The 12465-nt window shown below is 38.0% G+C and overlaps 1 non-coding gene across 1 annotated transcript; it reads left to right on the forward strand.

Annotated features, from left to right (window-relative positions):
• Positions 1–271: 271 nt before the first annotated feature.
• On the forward strand, positions 272–378 carry LOC112724878 (small nucleolar RNA R71). Its single transcript, XR_003164019.1, has one exon. It is a non-coding gene; the product is annotated as a small nucleolar RNA R71 (small nucleolar RNA).
• The last annotated feature ends 12087 nt before the right edge of the window (positions 379–12465 follow it).

The following is a 12465-nucleotide window of genomic DNA, read 5'->3' on the forward strand; positions in this document are numbered from 1 at the left end:
ATTGACTTGCTGAGTCAATATTTTGTTCTGAGCCAATATGGCATTCAGAGTATCGATTTCAAGAACTCCCTTCCTCTGAGGCGTCCCATTACTCACAGGATTACTTTCAGAAGTGTACATGAACTGGTTATTAGCAACCATGTCAATGAGTTCTTGAGCTTCTACAGGCGTTTTCTTTAGGTGAATGGATCCACCTGCAGAATGGTCTAATGACATTTTTGATAATTCAGACAGACCATCATAGAATATATCCAGGATGGTCCATTCTGAAAGCATGTCAGAAGGACACTTTTTGGTCAGTTCCTTGTATCTCTCCCAAGCTTCATAGAGGGATTCACCTTTCTTTTGTCTGAAGGTTTGAACATCCACTTTAATCTTACTAAGCTTTTGAGGTGGAAAGAACTTGGCTAAGAAAGCCATGACCAGCTTATCCCAAGAGTTCAGGCTGTCTTTAGGTTGAGAGTCCAACCATATTCTAGCTCTGTCTCTTACAGCAAACGGGAAAAGCATAAGCCTGTAGACCTCGGGATCAACCCCATTGGTCTTAACAATATCACAGATCTGCAAGAATTTAGTTAAGAACTGAAAAGGATCTTCTGATGGAAGTCTATGGAACTTGCAGTTCTGTTGCATCAGAGAAACTAATTGAGGTTTAAGCTCAAAGTTGTTTGCTCCAATGGCCTGAATTGAGATGCTTCTTCCATGTAAATTGGAATTTGGTGTAGTAAAGTCACCAAGCATCTTCCTTGCATTGTTGTTATTTTCGGCCATGTCTCCTTCTTTTTCGAAAATTTCTGTCATATTTTCTCCAGAGAGTTGTGCTTTAGCTTCCCTTAGCTTCCTCTTTAGAGTTCTTTCAGGTTCAGGATCGGCTTCAACAAGAATGTTCTTATCCTTGTTCTTGCTCATATGAAAAAGAAGTGAACACAAAAGAAAATATGGAATCCTCTATGTCACAGTATAATGATTCCTTATGCAAGTATAAGAAGAGAAGAATGTAAGAAAGAGAAGAGGAAAAATTCGAACACAGAGAGGGGGATGGGGTTCGAATTTTTGGGTGGAGAAGAAGTGTTAGTAGATGAATAAATAAATAGAATGAGGTGAGGAAGAGAAGAATTCGAAAATTTAAATAAAATAAAATAAAAATATTTTAAAATTAAAGTTAAAATTCAAAAATTAAAATTGAAATAAAATTAAATTGAAATTAAAACAATTAGTTAATTAAAAAGGAAATTCGAAAAAGAGGGAAGGGATTTTCGAAAATTAGAGAGGGAGTTAGTTAGGTAGTTTTGAAAAAGATAAGAATCAAACAAAAAGTAAAGTGGTTAATTGAAAAAGATTTGAAAATCAAATTTGAAAAGATAGAAAGTTAGAAAAGATTTTGAAATTAAATTTTGAAAAAGATGTGATTGAAATTTATTTTGAAAAAGATTTGAAAAAGAATTTTAAAAAGATTTGATTTTGAAAATTAAAGTTGATTACTTGACTAACAAGAAACAAAAAGATTTGATTTTAAAATTTAAAGATTGAACCTTTCTTATTAGGCAAGTAACAAACTTAATATTTTTGCATCAATCACATTAATTGTTAGCATTGAATTCAAAAATATGGAATAAAAATAAGAAAAAGATTTTGAAAATTAATTTGAAATTTTCGAAAATATGAAAGACAAATGAAAAAAGTTTGATTTTTGAAAAAGATTTAAAAAAGATAGGATTTTTAAATTGAAAATTTGATTTGACTCATAAGAAACAACTAGATTTTAAAAAGTTTTGAAAAAGTCAACTCAAATTTTCGAAATTTTTTGAGTGAAAAACGGAAAGGTATTCTTTTATTTTTGAATTTTTAATGATGAAAGAGAAAAACATCCAAAAGACTCAAAACATGAAAATTATGAATCAAAACAAGAAAAATATGCAAGAACACTTTGAATGCAAAGATGAACACCAAGAACACTTTTGAAGATCATGATGAACATCAAGTATGTATTTTTGAAAAATTTTTAATAAAAGAAAACATGCAAGACACCAAACTTAGAAATTTTTAATATTTAGACACTAAGAATTCAAGAATGCATATGAAAAATAAGAAAAGACACAAAACAAGAAATTTTAAAGATAAAACAAGAAGACTTATCAAGAACAACTTGAAGATCATGAAGAACACCATGCATGACTTTTCGAAAATTTTTAGGGAAAAGTTAAAACATGCAATTGACACCAAACTTAAAATTTGACACTAGACTCAAACAGGAAACACAAGAATTTTTCGTTTTTATGATTTTATTAATTTTTTTTGGTTTTTTTTTTTTCGAAAATTATTTTGGAAAGAACGAAAAAGAAGAATTTTTTTTGTATTTTTCGAAAATAAGAAATAAAAAGCTTAAAATTAAAATAAAATTACCTAATCTGAGCAACAAGATGAACCGTCAATTGTCCAAACTCGAACAATCCCCGGCAACGGCGCCAAAAACTTGGTGCACGAAATTGTGATCATCAATGGCGCCAACAACTTGGTACGCACAATTGCAATCTCAACTCTTTATCACAACTTTGCACAACTAACCAGCAAGTACACTGGGTCGTCCAAGTAATAAACCTTATGTTCATAACCTGGGTCGAGCTACCCGACCCGGGATGATTGGTGACAAAGCGACCGACCTCTTCAGGTCAGACTACCCGACCTCTTCTAAAGAGCTCGGCCAAATCGATAGAAAAGCCCAATAAAGGGCCCAAATAGAGGAACACGACCCAAATCCAAAGGCAATCCTAGCCTATAGAGATAAAGGCGGTTCCCTTGAAAATAAGCTGACTTCATCCAAAACAGGATAAGATAAGATAAGATAACTAACTTATCTTATCAGAAAGGTCAACCCACATTACTATAAATACACTGGAGCACCCAAGTATCACTCATACTCTGATTCTACATAAAAACCTGCTTAATACCCGTGCTAACTTAAGCATCGGAGTCTCTTGCAGGTACCCCCCACCCTTTGGTGACCAAGGATCAGCAGTGCTGTAAATCCAACAAGTCGGATACAACAGCTTCGGCCGCCGTCAGCCAGCCGGACACGTTATCTCCGACCAGTACAGAAGATCTCGTCCGAGATCGACCTCCAGTTTCAGGTAACCCTCGGAACATTTGATCTCATGGAGATTGTCAGCCTGAAGCAAGCTATGGTCACCTTGTAAATCTCAGTCAGGCGGATTCAAATGGGTATGGTGAATTGATAATAAAAACATAAATAAAATATAAACTGGGATAGAGATACTTATGTAATTCATTGGTGAGAATTTCAGATAAGCGTATAGAGATGCTTTCGTTCCTTCTGAACCTCTGCTTTCCTGCTGTCGTCATCCAATCATTCCTACTCCTTTCCATGGCAAGCTTTATGTACGGCATCACCGTTGTCAATGGCTACATCCTATCCTCTCTGTGACAATGGTCCAATGCGCTGTCACTGCATGGCTAATCATCTGTCGGTTCTCGATCATACTGGAATAGGATTTACTATCCTTTTGCGTCTGTCACTACGCCCAGCACTCGCGAGTTTGAAGCTCGTCACAGCCATCCCTTCCCAAATCCTACTCGGAATACCACAGACAAGGTTTAGACTTTTTGGATCTCAGGAATGGCCGTCCATGGGTTCTAACTTATACCACGAAGATTCTAATATCTCGGACTCGGTCCTCTGTACTAGATATCTAAGAGATATTCATTCTAGCTTGTTTGCATGTAGAACGGAAGTGTTTGTCAAGCACGCATTCATAAGTGAGAATGATGATGAGCGTCACATAATCAACGCATTCATCATGTTTTTGGGTGCGAATGGATATCTTAGAATAGGAATAAGCTTGAATTAAATAGAAAAACAAGAGTACTTTGCATTAATTCATGAGGAACAGCAGAGCTCCACACCTTAATCTATGGTGTGTAGAAACTCTACCATTGAAAATACATAAGGGATGAAGGTCCAGGCATGGCCAAATGGCCAGCCCCCATAAAGGTCTAAGATAGCATAAAACTGATCAAAGATCTGATCCGAAGATGTAAACAATAGTAAAAAGTCCTATTTATACTAAACTAGTTACTAGGGTTTACAGAAATGAGTAAATGATGCAGAAATCAACTTTCTGGGGCCCACTTGGTGTGTGCTTGGGCTGAGCATTGAGCTTTACACATGTAGAGGCTTCTCTTGGAGTTGAACGCCAGTTTGTAACCTGTTTCTGGCGTTTAACTCCACTTTGCAACTTGTTTTTGGCGTTTAACTCCAGAATGCAGCATGGAACTGGCGTTGAACGCCAGTTTGCATTATCTAAACTCGGGCAAAGTATAGATTATTATATATTGCTGGAAAACCCTGGATGTCTACTTTTCAACGCAATTGAGAGCACGCCATTTGGAGTTCTGTAGCTCCAAGAAATCCACTTTGAGTGTAGGGAGGTCAGAATCCAACAACATCTGCAGTCCTTCTTCAACCCCTGAATCTGATTTTTGCTCAAGTCCCTCAATTTCAGCCAGAAAATACCTGAAATCAGAGAAAAATATACAAACTCATAGTAAAGTCCAGAAATGTGAATTTTAATTAAAAACTAATAAAAATATACTAAAAAATAATTAAATTATACTGAAAACTGTGTAAAAATAATGCCAAAAAGCGTATAAATTATCCGCTCATCAATCTCCTAAAAACTTCTTCGTGTCAAGATGGGGAGGCTCTCCCCAAATTTCCTCCAACACATTCAGAAAGGCATGCTTGACCTTATCCAGACTCTCCCAGGAATACCTATCTACTGTTACTTTCTTCTACCAGCACAAAGGGAAGGTAGGCTCATCATTTTCATCCAAAAAGAAGGGCCGAGCTCCCTTAACAGCTCGGACCTTGAAATAATTGTTTTTAGAGTACCTAAAGGACTCATCATACATAGAGAAAACTTTTTTTCCTTGAGTGGCTTGGAAAGAAACCCAGGAGGCTTTCTACTTAGCTGCCCCAGGCTTCGTCAACACAAAAAGATAAAGAAAAAGAGTTTGGGTAGGTCGGATATCCAGTTCCTGACACAACAATTGAAAGATTTTTATAAAGTCCCAAGAGTTCGGGTGGAGTTGAGAAGGAGCTACATTACAGGACCACAACAACTCGGTCTCAAAAGGGGTAAAAGGAATGGTAATATTCAGTTGACTAAAGAAGTAGTCATAAGCATAGAAGAAGGGACGTTCCCCTTGAATCAAAGAGGGAAAACTAACCCTCTCATCAGGATCAGGTGACACTAACTCATAATTCTTCTCTTGATCCCTATCACTACAAATACTATTGTTCCTCCTAAAGCACACACAATTCTCAGAATCAGCAACTGTACCACACATCAACACAACAGAGTCCAGCCAATCAGACATGCCATCCGGTATCTTAATAGACATCTCAACAATGTTTTTGCAAGAAGACATAGGTCAACTATTTTTACAGGAAGAAAAAGAAAAGATGGGTTACTACCAAACAACTCAGACAAATATGAAAATAATTCGGACAATAAAATATGAACGTCAAGAGTACGGCAGTAAAAGGAAAACCCCTGGATTCATACTAAAGTCCAGGGGCACCCTTTGGAGGCAGTAACAAGGCAAGAACCAGGAAAAAAGGAAATCGAAGGTCTATGCCCTAAACATCTTGCAATAAGAAAGCACAATCCTTCTCTAGTAACATCACTCCACACAAAGCAAACAAGAAAGTCATCATCACCAACGAAAAACATCAAAGTTACAACTTTTCCTACTAACAGTTTATCATCAAAAGATTGTTAAGCTAGAACAAAAAGAAGCCAGATAACGATGAAAAGAAACAAGAACAGCAACGAAAACCCTAAGCAAGATCACCAGAAGGCACACACTCTTCTCAAAAAGCGAGCATCAAAGAAAAAATCACAAGCTGTGGATCAAGACATAAAAAGACACAATCTTTTCACTGAAGAATCAAAGTTTTCCAAAGCAAAACCCAAAATATAAAGTCAAAGCCTTACATAAAAAGGCATGCACAGTTGTCGAAAGTAAAAAGAGAAAAGAAAGAAAACACTAACCTACAGAAGAGGAGGTAATAACGAAGAACGGTGCAAGTCCACACCAAACAGTCGCTTCGAGGCAAGGAAAATAGAAGTCTTGAAGACGCGAAAATGCGAAGACAAAGGGATCAAGCTTTAAGTAGAGATAATAAGTATCTAAATAGGTACAGATAACCAAAATATAGCCCCGAGAGATAAGAATCTTCGCTAAATCAGAAGCTTCCAGCATACTTCAGCGAGGTGTCGCCTGTCCTACATCTGAAAATCACAAAACCCGCATGGGTGATAACCTAAGGTTCTCAGCATGGTAACAGTGCCCACATATCTAACATATAATGTCTTGGGAAAGCCGAAGGAAATTGATAAGCGGATAATTTATACCTTTTTTGGCATTGTTTTTACATAGTTTTTAGTATGTTTTAGCTACTTTTTATTATATTTTTATTAGTTTTTATGCAAAAATCACATTTCTAGACTTTACTATGAGTTTGTGTGTTTTTTTTTAATTTCAGGTATTTTCTGGCTGAAATTGAGGGACCTGAGCAAAAATCTGATTCAGAGGCTGAGAAAGGACTACAGATGTTGTTGGATTTTGACCCTCCTGCACTCGAAGTAGATTTTCTGGAGCTACAGAAGCCCGATTGGCGCGCTCTCAATTGCATTGAAAATTAGACATCTTGGGCTTTCCAGCAATGTTTAATAGTCCATGCTTTGTCCTAGATTTGATGGCCCAAACTGGCGTCTAAATGCCAGCCAGAGACCCTTTTTTGGCGTAAAACGCTAGAACTGGCAGCAGAACTGGAGTTAAACGCCCAAACTGGCATCCAAGCTGGCGTTTAACTCTAGAAAAGGCCTATACATGTGTAAAGCTCAATGCTCAGCCCAAGCACACACCAAGTGGGCCCTGGAAGTGGATTTCTGCACTATCTGCACTTAGTTACTTATTTTCTGTAATCCCTAGTAACTAGTTTAGTATAAATAGCACTTTTTACTATTGTATTAGTGAGCTTATGCCATTTTTTACATTTGGGAGATTGGCCAGACGGCCATTCCTAGACCTTTTTCTCTTATGTATTTTCCAATGGTGGAGTTTTTACACCTCATAGATTATGGTGCGGAGCTATGCTGTTCTTCATGAATTAATGCAAGTACTATTGTTTCTCTTTCAATTCACGCCTACTTCTTCTCCAAGATATACTCTCGTACTTAATTCAGTTAATTCAGAATGAAGGGGTGACCCGTGACAATCACCCACTATCTTCGATACTCGCTTAGCCAAGATCCGCGTGCCTGACAACCACAAGCGGTCTACATGATGTTCAACGTAGTCATTGGACGACAGCCGGAGTATATTCTCTTGGGTCTCTAATCCACGGACCGAGTCCGTGAGGTTAGAACCTTCGTGATATAGGCTAGAACCAATTGGCAGCATTCCTGAAATCCGGAAAGTCTAAACCTTGTCTGTGGTACTCCAAGTAGGATCTAGGAAGGGATAACTGTGACGAGCTTCAAACTCGCGAATGTTGGGCGCAGTGATAGTGTGCAAAAGGATAGAGAGATCGTATTCCGACGCTAGTAAGAACCAACAGATGATTAGTCGTGCGGTAGCTGTACCTGGTATTTTTCATCCGAGACGAGAAATCCAACAGTTGATTAGCCGTGCAGAAACCGTACCTGGTATTTTTCATTCGAGAGGATCATACATCTTGCCATTGAAGGGAGCACGTGATGACAAGTCATCTTAGCCTAGTTTTACTAGTCTTTTTCTTTATTTTTATTAGGTTTCATGCACTTTCTTGCATTGTAAGTAAGTAATTTGGAATGGAATTGCATGGTTTCTTTGAATCAATCAACCACCATTTAATTTATACTAAATCGTGAGGTTTAAGCTAAATTTAATTGATATTTAAATAATTTATAAACCTTGTGAATTTGGTGATACTTTGATTGGTTGTTTTGATTACTTGTAGGTGAAGAAAAGAAGAAAATAAGAGAGCGTGGCCTAAGAAGCGTGGCACAAGAAAGAGAAGAATGTGGCAAAAGAAACAAAGAGGCGTGGCACAATGAAGGAGGCAAGCCACAACACTCTACTGGGAGCACAACAAAGAACCAAGGAAGCAAGGCTTGATGCTACGCTCCCCTTGAGAGCGGAGCACAATTTGGAACCAAGAAAGAAAGGAGAGAAGAATGATGCTCCGCTCTCATTGAGAGCATTATCGGGCTTCACTCAAGAATAAATCCAAAAACAAAGTTTGCTAGTGAAGGCTACAAGGTTTGAACTCATGAGCAAGGGGGAGTGGGGGAGCGCTACTCACAAAGGAAATAAGCCAAAAATTGGCCAAAGGCATCCCCCAAGTTTCGAACCCAAGACATTCTCACTCAATGCATGCGCCACCCTTGTTTCCTTCACAAAGAAAAAGAGCCAGCATGCCTCCAGCAAGAATCGAACCAAGGACCTTCCCTTGGAAGTGCCAATGCTCTGCTCCCAAGGAGAGCAGAGCGCTACTCTCTTCATTCCTTGCACAAGCTTGACACGGCCAGGGAAGCTTGGAGTGCACAACTTGACACGGCCAGGAGGACTTGACGCAAGACATGCCAACACAAGCCACAATGCTCCGCTCCCCACAAGAGCGGAGCACTATCCTGAATGCTTTCCAACCTTGGCACGCAACAAAGAGCTCCAACACAAGCATTGATGCTCCGCTCCCCACAAGAGCAGAGCACTCCACTGGGAGCAACACTCTTGGGCTAAATAATGGACCAAAATTCAAATTAAATTCAATTCTTCACCAAATTAAAAAGCCCACCCAAATTCTTAAATCCAAGAATAAAAAGTGTATAAATAGAAGCTAGTTTGATTTAGTGAGGACTTTTGGCTTCTTTAATAATTTTCATTTTTGTAATTTTTAAAGTTTTTACTTTGAATTAGATCTTGGAGAATTGGGAAGGAGAATTCATCTCTCTTCTTCCTTGTTCTTGCTTGAGCACTCTTTACTTCTTGTCTTGGATCATGGGTGGAGAATTGAAGAAATTCTGTTTCAATCTCACCTTGAGATCTGTTATTTTATATTTCTGTATAATTCTAAGAACTTTGATCTATATTTCAAATTCTGTTTACTGCTTTCACTCTTCTACTTCTTCTGCAATTTACTTTTCCATTTTCTTTTTCAATTGTTCTTGTTGGATCAAGAAAAGATTTGAGACCTAGACTTGTTTTCTAGTCTCTTCCACTCCTGAGATCTCCCATTTCTTTCTTTACTTCTGCAATTAAGATACATTTACTTTCTATTTTAATTCTTCAAGCATTTTTACTTTTCTATTTGAGATCTACTTCAATTTAATTCATCTTTTGCTCTTCTGTTTGTTGCAATTCACTTGTGATTGTTTAATTTCTGCAATCCCAGCTCCCTGAATGCTTTTATAATTCAAGCAATTTATATTCCTTGCACTTTAAGATTCAGTCATTTTATATTTCTTGCAATCTAAGCTTCTGCAATTTAATTTACTTGTTCTTTAAGATTCAGCACTTTTACTTTCTGTTCTCTTTAATTTATTGCAATTCTTCCATCTCCCTTTACATTTCATGCAATTTAGCTTCTGTCAATTATAAACCACTCAAACCAATACTTGATTCGCTTGACTAAATCAATCACTAAACTAAAATTGCTCAATCCTTCAATCCCTGTGGGATCGACCTCACTCATGTGAGTTATTATTACTTGATGCGACCCGGTACACTTGCCGGTTAGTATTTGTGTGTTTGGAAATTCGTTTTTCCACAAAAACACCATCAACACGCATGATTGGAAGAAGAAAATAGGAAAGCAGAGGTTCAGAAGCAACAAAGCATCTCCAAACGCTTATATGAAATTCCCACCAATGAATTAGATAAGTATATTTATTTTATTTTATGTTTTATTTATCTTTTAATTATCAAAACCTCATAACCATTTGAATCCGCCTGACTAAGATTTACAGGATAACCATAGCTTGCTTCAAGCTGGCAATCTCTGTGGGATCGACCCTTACTCACGTAAGGTATTACTTGGACGACCCAGTGCACTTGCTGGTTAGTTGTGTGGAGTTGTGAAAAGTGTGATCACAATTTCGTGCACCAGAAATCCTAGAACTTCCAACAGATAATTAAAGCTAAAAAACATAACTATACCATAAAGATAAAACAGGCAACTAGCTAAGGGTCTTCAGATCTATCTAAAACTCCCCGTTCCATCTCCTCCGAACCTCCCAACCACCAGCGGAACCGAATACAACAAACACAGTTATTACAAACAGAGAAATTACAAAAAGGATTCAAATATAGCAGATAATCAAGTAGTATTTTGTTATGCAATCACTTAGGCAATCCAAACAAGACATATAGATGCATATGATGCATGCCTGTCCTAGTGGCTGATGAATCTCATCTGTCGATTATATAGCCAACCCGACAAGTCCTGGTAGCTAACCAGTGGACGGTCCCTCTGTCGTGCATCCCAACTCGAGTAATTCTCAATGATAACATATTCATAATCATAATCATCCAACACTCACTCTTGGTGTTTATCACGAGGGCGAACTCATCCAGACCTTTCACAGTGTCCGGCCACACTTACGACATAGGGTCAGTAGAGTATCAAGTCTCCACCTGGAGCACGTGGTGGCTAGTCACTGATTTCACCCAGGGAAACTCGTGTCTCAAATAATCGTTTCACATCCATCCATACACCTTCCATAATCATTCCTTATGAACATGTCATCACTCATCACAACCCGGGGCAAGTGAGACAAAACCACAACCCTTGTGTCCACCCGGGGAGCCTTTATACTAACAACCTGGAGCCAGTGGGGCGAAATCGCAACCCTTGCATCTACCCAGCAGGTACGTTCTCATATGTCCAGGTGGAACCAAGGAAGGGATCCTAACCTCCCATCATCTCGCTGGGGGCGATTTTACAATACCAGGAGGAACAAGGAAGGGGATACTCACCTTCCACCATCTCTCTAGGTTCGCATGATAAACCTCTATTTCATGGTTTATCTTGTGCTCATTTGAGTGGTTTTTATCTACTCTTTACCCACTAATTCATACTATTTGCATGGTTTTACATTTGCCTTCCTAATTATGTACTTTGATTGAAAACATGCTTCTTTGGCATTTATATTGCTAATATTAATCCTCTCTTATCACCATTACATGCCTTGATATGTGTGTTAAGTGATTTCAGAGATTACAGGGCAGGAATGGCTCAGAGGATGGAAAGGAAGCATGCAAAAATGGAAGGAATACAAGAAGTTAGAGAAATTGCTAAGCTATCTAGCCTGACCTCTTCGCACTCAAACGGCTATAACTTTAGCTATAAGGGTCCAAACGATGCGGTTCCAGTTGCGTTGGAAAGCTAACGTCCGGGGCTTCGATTTGATATATAATATGCCATAGTTTCTCTGAAGCTAGGCGATGCGACCACGTGCTCCATGCGGCCGCGTCGCAGGGACGGAAATCCAGCGTGATTGAATTCGAGACCAGCGAATTCTGGGCTGTTTTTGACCCAGTTTGCGGCTCAGAAAACACAGATTAGAGGCTATAAAGTGGGGAAATACATCCATTCATAAGGAAGCTCTCATATTCATAATTTTAGGAGTAGATATAGTTTTTAGAGAGAGAGGTTCTCTCCTCTCTCTTAGGATTAGGATTTAGGACTTCTCTTAGTTTTAGGAGTGACTCTCAATCCCAGGTTTTTTATTTTTATTTAATTTATGAACTCTTCCATGTTATATATAATTTTCTTAATTAATGTTATTTGAGGTATTTCAATTTATGATTGCTTTTATTGTTGCTTTACATCTGAAGGCATTTTTATTCCGGTAGATTTACTTTTTCCCTTTTGGTTTTGGTTAAGAAATCAGTAACTCAGGAGTTATCCAACTCAACAGCATAATTGTTAATTGTTATCTTGCCAATTGAATTGAACTTCAATAATCCCAATCTTTTCTTAGGAAATAAATAGGATTCGAAGATCAAACTAATTAGTCCCTTGACTTTCCTTTACTTTAGTAAAGGTTGACTAAGTGGAATTAAGATTCAATTTTCATTATCATTGATAAGGATAACTTGGTCTGGACTTCCAATTTCTCTTACCTTGCCAAGAGTTTAATTTACAGTTATTTATTTATTTTACTTGTCATTTAAATATATCTGTGCCCATTGCCCAAACTCAACATTCCCCAAAAACACACTTTTTCATAATCAATAATAAGAACACCTCCCTGCAATTCCTTGAGAAAACGACCCGAGGTTTGAATACTCGGTTAACAATTTTTGAAGGGGTTTATTACTTGTGACACTCAAAACGTTTGTACGAATGGATTTCTGTCGGTTTAGAGACTATATCTACAACGCGACTGTTTTTAT

The sequence above is a fragment of the Arachis hypogaea genome, chromosome 11, assembly GCF_003086295.3.
Source record: "Arachis hypogaea cultivar Tifrunner chromosome 11, arahy.Tifrunner.gnm2.J5K5, whole genome shotgun sequence".
In the NCBI taxonomy this organism is placed as follows: Eukaryota; Viridiplantae; Streptophyta; class Magnoliopsida; order Fabales; family Fabaceae; genus Arachis; species Arachis hypogaea.